General features: G+C 56.4%; 1 long non-coding RNA gene across 1 annotated transcript; it reads right to left on the reverse strand.

Moving 5' to 3' along the window:
- Positions 1-1263: 1263 nt before the first annotated feature.
- LOC133246695 (uncharacterized) lies at positions 1264-8163 on the reverse strand. The gene is made up of 3 exons (XR_009736113.1): positions 8004-8163; positions 4272-4437; positions 1264-4118 (listed from the first exon to the last, which is right to left on the reverse strand). It is a non-coding gene; the product is annotated as an uncharacterized LOC133246695 (long non-coding RNA).
- Between the last annotated feature and the right edge of the window lie 2823 nt (positions 8164-10986).

Consider the following 10986-nt stretch of genomic DNA (forward strand, 5'->3'; position numbering starts at 1 on the left):
AGGGTTTGAGCCAGCCGGGGCCTCTCCCCGCGCATGGACTCTTCGCCTAGCTCCAGCTGGGCCCCGCCCGCCCGGTGAGTCTCCCCAGCACCCCGACGCTCCGGCTGCCTGAGGTCCGCCCGCGCTGCGCTCAGGTGGGTAAGCTTGAGACTCCGCTGGTTTCACTCCTGCAGGACGCGTAACATGGAGTCCCGGGGGTCCCTGGGGAGGCCAGGCGTGCGCAGCCTCTAGCCCCCCCAACCTGGCTTCCAGTTCCGGGGGCGCGTCCTAGTCACTGTGCCTGGATGCGGGGGCGAGGGTTTGTGCGGATAGTCCCTCAGGACAGAAGGGCATGTGGGCCCTTGCTGGCGCATTTGCAGGATGACGGCCGCCCCAGGCTCCGGAGGCGGTGGGCCCGCGCCGCTCCTCGTCCGCTGCGCTCTGCTCGCGTCAGAGACCAGACCCGAGCAGGGACACAGCCCGGCTCACCCAGCAGCCTAGCGCCGCACACCGGAAGAGCCAGCCTCTCTCTTTCCTGCACCTTCTGCAGCACTGCTTTTAAAACTGCGGGCTAAGAACCATTAGTGGGTTTTGAAATCAATCTAGAAGGTCATGACCAGCATTTCTATAAAAAGTGAAATCAAAAAAGAAAGAAGACGGAGAGTGGCAGAGGACGCCTCCTCGAGGAAGGCAAACGTGGCTCGGGGAAGCGCATCTTCCCGCAGGCGCACGCGCATGCGCACCTCCTGGTGTCAGTCCCCAGCCCTGGGCGGCCCCTGGTGCTCCAGCGCAGGGGCTGGCTGTGAACGCTGGCTTTTAAAAGCTGAGCCCGCCTTGACAGGAGCTGACGGACTAGTTACCCCACTGATTCGGAGCCTTGTTTCCTGCTGAGAAGGCGGTCATGTGCTTCCTTCTTTCGGTCCACAAGTTTTTCTGCCGTGCAGGTTAGGAAGCTTACTTCCCTGTTTCAAACAAAAATATAGGGAGTTTTTCTCTCTTTCTTGCAAATCCTGCAGCAAGCCTCCAGAATATCGATCCCCACTTGGGTGCTAGTGTTTTGCTTTGTTTTTTAAATAATAGGCATAGCTGTGTTTTCTCATTTTCTGAGGATGGATCAGCACAGGTGTGCGTGTACAGCTCCCCTCATCCCAGCTCATCGCTGAAGACCAGATTCTGCTCTCCCGTCGGCGAGGGTCCCATCTGGGCGACCCCGGCGCACCTCACTTTTCTCCTCCCTTGTCAATCCTTCACATGGGAGCGGGTGGCAAGATCTTCCCTGGGGATCTTTTATTTCACACTGGTCAAGTCTTAGAATCATTTTCATTTCCAGATTAAAAAAAAAAAAATTCAGTGTTTCCAAACACACTGCTTTCTGATCTTGAGGATTTGGTACCTGTTTCTGCCTTGATGATTTGTGCAGCTCAAGGGTTCAGGTGGGCACCCAACTTTGGAAACGTACCTGAAACCTGGCCCTCCACACAGGACCCTGCGTGCACCTCTCCCTGAGTGAGCAGTGGCCAGTGGGGAGTGACGTCTCTGTGTTGTCCTGTAGGGAACCCTTGGAGGGGGTGATCTGCAGAGGAAAGTGTGCCCGTCACCACCCATGTGGGTAGCAGGGCCACAACTGGAGGGTCGGAGGTCTCGCCCACACCCCTTTCCAGGGCAGAAGTTTAGGGGTTCAGCCTTTCCTGTGGGGCCTGAGGTGGTGGCCCCAGGTCGTCCTGCTGTCCTGTGGGGTGGGACCCCCCCACGGCGGAACCAGGGCCCTTTAGCATAGACACCTCCTTTACACACGGCGGCCACGGGCCCAGCAGGACTTCTGCTTGGGCAGGGGCAGCCAGCGGACCAGAGGCAGCCTTTGCGCTGCTGATGCACTGACCACGTGCTCCCCAACCCTTTTCCCTCCCAGCGGCCCGTCCTCTCGTCTCAAATGTGGCCGGAGAGGCTGTAGCTGCGTCCGCCCTGGACTGGAGACTGGCTCCCTCTGCCCAGCTCCTGCCTGGGGCAGATGCTGCAGGGCCTCTCCTGCCTTCTCTGGGAGCAGCTGTTTCTTGGAAGGATCAGCATGAGCGACACGATGGGCCCCGTTTCCTGTGTCGCCCGCAGCCTGCACTCTGAGTAGCCTGTCCCCTCGGGAATGCAGCGCTTACCACCTTCAGCTTTCCCACAAGCATCATGAGTCCTGTCTGCACATCACAGGTTGTTGCTCTTCAGTCCCTCAGTGTGTCTGACCCTTTGCGACCCTATGGACGGCAGCACGCCAGGCCTCCCTGTCCTCCACTATCTGCACATCAGGCTCACATCCTAAATCCGCCAGAGCCTGAAGTGAGGTGAAATGAAAGTCGCTCAATCGTGTCTGACTCTTTGTGACCCCATGGACCATACAGTCCATGGAATTCTCCAGGCCAGAATACTGGAGCGGGTAGCCTTTCCCTTCTCCCAGGGATCTTCCCAACCCAGGGATCGAACCCAGGTCTCCTGTACTGCAGGCGGGTTCTTTACCAGCTGAGCCACAAGGGAAGCCCAAGAATACTGGAGTGGGTAGCCTATCCCTGCTGCAGGGGATCTTTCCGACCCAGGAATCAAACCGGGGTCTCCTGCATTGCAGGCAGATTCTTTACCAACTGAGCTACGGAGGAAGCTGTCCTAAACCTAACTCTGGAGGCGTGGTAACTTGTATCCACTCATCACCCCCGCCCAGGCTCTGCCTCCACTGTTGCCCTCCTCCTGCAGGCAGACCTGCTTGTCAATCACAAGTGAATATTGACTGTTAGGCCTCTCTTCTGCAGGTGGCCCGAAGCACTCACCCAGGAGATGCTCCTTAACCGTGGCCCCTCACTTTCCCCCGTGTGCTGGGGACGCTGCTGACCCAGGGTCTGAGGCCCTCAGAAGCCTGGTCACTTGGTGCAGGGCTGGGTGTGGGAGCACAGCCCAGAAACTCAATTTTACAAGAAATATTGCAGATTTTCACAGCCTATGAAGCAGTGATTTCTGGATCTAAGTCCTCGCATGAGCCAACATCATTTACAGCTCAGTTTGGGAGGCCTGGATTAAAGAGGGGACTTCAGCTAGCACATTTTACAGGTGGGTAAATGGAGGCACGGGGCTTCCGAGTGAGCCTGCAAGTGCCCACCCAGCTTGTCAGCCTCAGGACAGGGACCTTCACCCCGCAGGGTAGAGGGCGCAGCTTACCATCTCATTGTATACAGCCTCTGGGCTGGCAGAAAATCCAACCTGGGCAGGATGCCTAGGTGGGCCGGGCTGGGGGGTCCCTGGGCTCCCCACTTCCTCTCTCGACAGGCAGCCTTGCTTCTCACCCCTTGGGGTCCCCGCACAGCAGGGAGGGGCTATCGAGGGAGGCACAGCATTGCCCGTTGTTCAGTCTCCTTCCTGAGCTCAGAAGGCGGGAAGAGGGGAAACCAAGTGACCACAGGTGAAAATGTCAGCGTTTCAAATATGACTCCAGTCATAGTAGGAGCCCTGTGGTGTTTTGAAGCGTTGAGAGGGTCTGCCTCCGGGGTGTGGTGGGCTGGACTTGGCAGTGTTCCCCACGCAGGCCACAAGGTCTTGCAGGAGATGGTGGGAGGCAAGGGTCCAGGTGCTGGCCTCTCAGAACAGACTTCCTGGGCTTGTGCAGGAGAGACTGGAGGGAGGAGATGCTGCACTCTCTGCCCAGGAGAGGTGAAGACGGGACAGAGAACCAGGTTCCCCTGGGGGCTCTGGGGGGAGCCCTGGCTGTAGGGGTGTCTCGGGGCACCTGCAGGAGCTGCACCCCAATGCTGGAGGCCGAGCACTGAAATTCAAGAAACTGATCCTGCCCAGCTGGGAGCCAGGGCTGCCCAGAGACCTTCCACTTAAGAAAGTGATGACCTGCCTTTGTGTTGTGGGGGGCACGAGGCTTGGGCAGAGGCCCCCAGATTCCGCTCTAACTGGCCCCTCACCTGCCAAAGCCCGGTTCTGATGTCCGTGACTCCATGGACAGCCCTGCCCACCTGAAAGCTGAGCTTCCCAGCCTTCCTGTCCAAACGCTCTGAGTCTGTTTCCATCAAAGTTGACACTTGGGTTTAGCACCATGCACGATCCAGATGAAGGAGGCAAAAGGCGGGGAGGTGATGGATGTCTTTCTCTCTGTGAAATCACTGTGAAGCACATTAAAAAAAATTAGGGATGTTGAAAACCAACCAAAGCTCACCAAACCAGCCACCATGCATGTCAGCAAAACCAAGGCATGCAGCCTACATTCTTGCTGGGAAATGAAAAGTTCTCCCTCCACAGCTCAGGTGATCACTAACCAGAGTTTTGTTGTTGTCGTTGTTCTGTTTTGCTCCGTTTCAACATCTGATTCCTTGCATTTTGCTGACTTCCTACCAAAATACTTATTTCCGTTTGGTACAGGGACAGCTCCACCGGAAAGCAGTTCTGTTTTCAAAGTCTGATTCTTTGCATTTTGCTGACTTCCTACCAAAAGTTTTAGAAGAGGAGGACAGAGGATGAGATGGTTGGATGGCATCACCGACTCGATGGACATGAGTTTGAGTAAACTCCAGGAGTTGGTGATGGACAGGGCGGCCTGGTGTGCTGCAGTTTATGGGGTCGCAGAGAGTCAGACACCACTGAGCGACTGAACTGAACTACTGAAATCTTTATTTCCATTTTGCATGTGGATAGCTGCGTGGGAAAGCAGTCGGGTGAGTACAGGGCCTGTCTCCCAGGAAGTGTGCTCTGTGGAATCCGCACTTGGCATAGCCCAGAGGGCATGTGCCCTCATGTCCACAGAAACCGGCTTCTCTTCCTAAGGAGTCTCACCAGCCCTCTGGGTTTCCAAGAGGCCTGGGCAGCAAGGCTCCGGTCCTGCCCGAGGCCTCCGAGCCTCCAACAGCTGGTACTTAAAGTGCCAGCATCACTTGATGACTAATTAGGGTGCAGCCACCTCGGAAAGGCGGACTTGTGTCCCAGATGCGTGGTGCCCTCTGCGTGGGCGCTTAGCAGTCCGGGGAGGCCTGCCTGTTCTCTCGATTCTTCTCAGGGCCCAGGTGACCGAGTCCTGTTGGTGCCTGGTGAGCTGGGGGCTTTGGCTCTTGGGACCAAAGGGCTGGTCGGGGTGGGGAGGGAAACAGGGCGATCCTTCTGGAAGTGATGACTTTTACTTAAAGTCTGCGCCCAATACAAACCAACTTCCTGGGATTCTGGCACACGACAGAGCTCCCAGCTCTTCACAATGACACCAGGCTCACGCACATCTAATTACTCCTGTTTTGACGCTTGCCATCAATCAGTTTTTACACGAACCCAATGACCCTTTTCAGAGACTTAACATTTCAAGACTTTTCTACATGATCCACTCCTAATTGAGAAAATAAAGGGGTTGCTAAGTGGAAGCAGGTAGGGTGTATTTTAAGCAATCAGCAACTTGTTTCTTTCATACGAATTCAAGTCAATCTTGGCAAAAGGTGAAAGGGGAACATCAGCAACTCCAGCTAGTGATGTTTTTCTTTCCTTATTAAATCGGCTAAAAATGGTCTTTGTTCTTCTAAGACAGGCTCTGAAGGGTCTATTAGGGCGTCCGCGGCGTGGTATCCCTCACCTGCACTCTCAGGGAAGGCAGAGATAATTAGACGCTGTAATTGTATCACATCTTAGGGTAGGAAGAGGCCTTGCAGAGCTTGTGGAATTTGGTTCAGGCTTTTTGAAATCAGAGATGTGAAAGCGGGGGTCCCACGAGGGGCAGAGGCCAGAGCTGGAGCCAGATCTGAGAGACCCCCTCTGCCCACTGGCTTCTCTCGAGGCAGGTTCCAGGGCCCGGTCTGGGGGGAGGGCAGGCTTGGAATTTCCCAGCTGGAATCTCCCAATCCCACACAGAGCCCCCCCCACCCCCAACCCGTTGCCCCTCCTCGGTTCCTCCTTTTTATTAATGAAACGACGTGATTGCAGCTGTCGCTGTCGGCAGAGCACCGACAGGATCCAGGCGCTCTGTCTTGACCCTCATCTCCTGCAGTCCCTCCTTCAGCCCTGCGAGCTGCGACGTCATGCCCATTTTACAGACGAGCAGACTGAGGCAGGCGGAGGCCTGATGCGTTGGCCGAGCGGGTCAAGAGTGAGCTGGTTTCCCTTGGAGGGCGGGTCTGGGTCTGACGGACTCCAGGCTGCTGCCCACAGCTTCCTCCTGTCCAGACTACCCTCCTCCTGCCCCCCAGGCCCCCCGCTCCCTGCAGCCTGGGTTCCCTGGGGCACCGCAGCAGAGAGGGCTCTCCAGTCCCTGAGTGTTAGCCCGTCCGGTGACCACACTGCTTCCCTCGAGGCTGTCCAGGGTGCTGGCCCTGCTCAGGTTTATATTCGAGAATCTCAGACCCCGGGGGTGCGGAGGATTCTGGAAGCCTAGGACCTGCACACAGCCACACCCTGCCTGGCGCGTCCCACCCTGCTCATGCGGCCGGCCTCGTCCTGTGGGCACTAGGGGTGCATCCGAGATGCCGTTCTCTGAATCTTGTGTGCGACCCAGTGCCCCTCGGTCAGCTGTCGGGGCAAGTCGCGGTGCTGTGTGGGTGGGTGTGCACACATCAAGTGTGTGTGCTGGTGTGCTGTGTGTGTGCAGGTCTGCACGTGGCTGTGTGTACCCATGCGTGTCCGTGTACACGTGTGTCCGTGTATGCTTGTGTGTTCCTGTGTACACGTGTGCATGTGCATCTGTGTGTGTTTGGGGGTCCCCAGGGGTGGACTGGGGCCAGGCAAGCATTCTGGGCAGAGGTGGGCACTTTCTACGGGCCCTTGAGTGTGACGGTGGGCCTGGTCCCCTCCCATCCCCCACCACCCATGGAAGCATCCCGAGGGCTGGAAAGAGAAGGCTGCCCCTCCCGGCCGCTGCGGGGAAGCTGGGCTGACTGCCCTCAGCAGGCGGGGTTGGGACCTGCCTGGAAGAGAGGCATGGCCGTGGAGGTCGGTCTCCCAGGCCAGACCACCAGCACGCCTGGGGCCCTGGGCAGGAAACGAGGCTCATCTCCCACTGGCTTTCCCAGCAGTGCGATGTTGCCTCCTGCTTCCGTCCCTTCCGGGCCCTCCCCACCCCACCAGGCTCCTCTGCGGGCGTCCTGACGCCCCTCCAGGCGCACTTGTCTTCCAGGCTGTAGTTCCTTCGGCTGCTCCCCTCTGCATCTCCCTGACCTCAGTGCCCGTGGCTCTGGGCACCTCTGCTGTCTGGGCCTGACTTCCCCGTGGCCCTGGGCACCTCCGCTGTGCGGGCTGGGCTTCCCCATGGCCCCGGGCACCTCCACTGTCCAGGTCCGGCTTCCCCATGGCCCTGGGCACCTCCGCTGTCCAGGTCCGGCTTCCTGTGGCCCCGGGCACCTCCGCTGTCCAGGTCCGGCTTCCTGTGGCCCCGGGCGCCTCCGCTGTCCAGGTCTGGCTTCACCTCCGCTGTGCGGGCTGGGCTTCCCCATGGCCCCGGGCACCTCCACTGTCCAGGTCCGGCTTCCTGTGGCCCGGGCACCTCCGCTGTCCAGGTCTGGCTTCACCTCCGCTGTGCGGGCTGGGCTTCCCCATGGCCCCGGGCACCTCCACTGTCCAGGTCCGGCTTCCTGTGGCCCCGGGCGCCTCCGCTGTCCAGGTCTGGCTTCACCTCCGCTGTGCGGGCTGGGCTTCCCCATGGCCCCGGGCACCTCCACTGTCCAGGTCCGGCTTCCTGTGGCCCCGGGCGCCTCCGCTGTCCAGGTCTGGCCTCACCTCCGCTGTGCGGGCTGGGCTTCTCCATGGCCCCGGGCGCCTCCTCTGTGTGGGCCAGGCTTCCCTGTGCTGCTCCTTCCCAGTCTTGCCATCTCCATGCAGCCTCCCTGCTGCCCAGTCTCAGGTGCCCTCACCCTGCCCTGGCCTGGGCCCATGGACGCCTGCCTCCTCCCCATGAGAGGACAGTACTGTGGCATCAGCAGGGCCGCCCGCTCCTGCTCGCGGGCCTGTTGCCCTGGACACGGGGGAGGAGGGGCAGCGGGAGCCGCAGCAGCTCTGAATCCTGAGTCACCATTTCCCAAACGCACTTGGGTTGCAGCATTTTCCGGGGCCGGGCGGTGACCTCAGCCCTTTGGCACCGTCCGGAGAAGGGCCGCACCTTCTGCCTGCGGGTCCAAGCGGCAGTGCTGGCCTGGGGCGGGGACACGCGGGCGCCCTGTGGGCTGCAGCACCAGCCCCGCGCTTGCGCGCAGGTCCCTGTGGGCTGGAGGCAGCTCGGCGGTTTGTAACGGTTTCTGCAGAGGCGGCTCGGGGTCCGTGGAAGAGAGAGCGTTACGTATGTGGCACCGGCAAAGTCCTGCTGCGGAAAGCCTCCCTGGTCCCTCCTTGTAGAATTCAAGTCTCAAAGTCCCCACAAAGGCGACCCAGTTTCAGGGCTGACATGCTGTGCTATTTTCCCCACTCGAAGATGGATTACTTCTTTGCCCCTCGGAATTGACGATAATAGGGTTTTGCCGTACATATTCATAGTTCTCTGGGCAAGCCGCTCGGCCATGTGGGTTTGGTAGAGCCACGGTTCTCAGACTTTAATGTATGTGACGATCACCAGGGAATCCTGTTACAATGAAAAGGAGGATTCTGCGGGTCCCGGGTGGGGTCCGAGGGTCCACGTTTCTGGCAAACGTCTGGGCGATGCTTGTACCTCAATCCAGGGACCCCATGTGGACAGTGAGGCCCCAGAGTTCTGTCATTTTAAGCTTTGGGTAATTTTTCTTCTCAATTGTTTTAGTATGCTCCTTCTCTCCAAAACATGAGACATGAACCCACTGGCACTGCAGAATGGGTGCATGCCAGGCCAGTTTCCACTGGACTCTAAACTCTGCTCACGGGTCCCCAGCATCTCTCAGAGGCTGGGGCTGGCTCCCCAGGGGTGACTGAGAAATAAGTGCTTCCTGATTTGATCAGTTTCTGGATCCCATAATTTTAATTATAGCACCTCTCTCACCTCTAAGCCAGTCAGCCTCAGTCTTGGTTGTACCTTAGAGTTCCCCGAGTAGCTTTTCAAATATCTTGATGTCTGGGACCCAGCAGAATATCTGCTGAAAGTCGAGGTAGGGTTCTGCTTTCTTTTTTTCAAATTTCCACCCGCCCACCCCCCACCCACTCCCATCACCTCCGCTTGGAAACTGCAGCCAAGATTAAAATCCACAATGGAGACAAGACTTGACTTGCTGGGAGAGAAAGAATTTTAAAATTTGAAGGCTGCAAAAAAGTCTTAGAACCTGTCTAGTTTCACCCTTTCATTTTATGGGCAGAGGAACTTGCCAAAAGCCGCATAGTTTGTGGCGAGTCTAGAACTCGAGGCACCAGCGCCCCGCTCCGTGTTCTTTCTCTAACACCTGATTTCATACTTGTTGAAAGGGAAGCCAAACACCGCAAGGCAACACAGCCCAGGGCACAGAAAGCTCCCTGGCAAACCTGAAAAGGAAGGGAAGACACTTTGAAAATATTAAAGGTGATTACCAGATGTCAAATGAATGTCATGGAAATCGCTTCAAGTTTTTCAACACGATGGGACTAATTGAATTTATTTAAGTGTCTTTGTCAGCTTGAGGGATTCTCGAGACTGCTCCTTGTCATTTTATCCCACTTTTAATCACCTGCAAGCCAACTTGAACTGGAAATAACTGTAAAATTTGTTATACTTCCACTGATCAGGATTCAAGACATTTGATTCTTAACAGTTTGTGTAGGATCAAAGATATGGCTGTCCTCCAAAAGGTTGGGGTGTTTACATCAAAGTTGAGGTTGATTCCTTTCAACCTGCTCCTCTCTTAGTGCTCAGCTTTAAGTTCTTGTTGAAGACTTTTAAGCAGGGCCGTGCGTGTGCACGCGTGCATGTGTGGGTGTGAACACCAGCTATCGCCCAGACCCCTGCCTCCAGCTTCTCGGAGGTGATCTCTGAGCTCTCCCAGCTCTTGCCAAGTGAACCTGGTAAGCAGCCCTACAAGTGTCCTCTTGACAACCGGGCCAGGGACCTTTCCGATGGCGCTGACTCTCCCAGTCACAGTCGTGCTGTCATGGAAAAGGTGTTTGACAGAGCACATGCTGACCACCTGGCCTCCGGCGTGAAAAACGCTGAGACCCAGTCTGTCTTCTCATCAGGAAGAAGCAGCGTTTGGTGCGCGGCTGTCTCTCCCGTGCAGCGCCCGGCCTCAGCATGCGCTGGTTCCGGTGTTTCGCGGCCTCCTCCTTTTTCCTTTTTTCTCTTCCGCACCCCGTCCCCTCTCTGGGTGAGTTTCGGAAGGGGCCTGTCCCCAGGCGACGGTAAAGGAACCACTTTTGCTCGTTTCAGGTGCTGGCAGCTCGGAGAGGTTTGTTACGCTGGGAGCTTAAGACAACAAATGCATGTGGAGCCTGGGTGCTGTCTAAAAGCGCGGACACAAGAATTTCTAATTGAGATAATATCCTTGTGTCTACTGAGAGCAATAGACACTTGCCTTCTTAAAAAAAGCATCTAAAGCTAATAGAATAGCAGTCATAAATACTTTCCTGTCTGACTCACTTAAGCTAGAGTTGTAACTTAACATTACCATGTGCCTTTATATTATTGAAGTTTAAAGGCATTCCTTTCAAAGCCCGATGTTTGGCTCACGATGAAAGAGAATCAAACAGCTTACTCTAAGTTACATTCAGTAATTACATAAGTAACCCTTTAAATACTAGATATGCAAATAATGCACTATTCTTTCTGTAATTACTTTGTGTACACGGTTTGATAGAATCCCAAGACGGTAATACGTGTTTGTGGGGAAGATCAGCAAATACGATTTCTCTGTGAACGGGAGACGTGAACTAGGAACTGAGAGATTTGCAGTTGCTCTGAGTGATGGCCTGGGAGCACTCGGTAGGAAGCTGCCCGGACGATCTGGGTGGGGGTCCTAGGTAAAGTGGAAGGCTTGCTTAGAGCCCGACAGGGCTCCGTTTGCTCTGTGCTCTCTGAGATTCCCCGATTTTGTGGGTTTCCAGTCTTGAAAGAACCAATCCCCTCAAGAGGTTTTTGGCGCTTCT

The sequence above is a fragment of the Bos javanicus genome, chromosome 4, assembly GCF_032452875.1.
Source record: "Bos javanicus breed banteng chromosome 4, ARS-OSU_banteng_1.0, whole genome shotgun sequence".
Classification (NCBI taxonomy): Eukaryota; Metazoa; Chordata; class Mammalia; order Artiodactyla; family Bovidae; genus Bos; species Bos javanicus.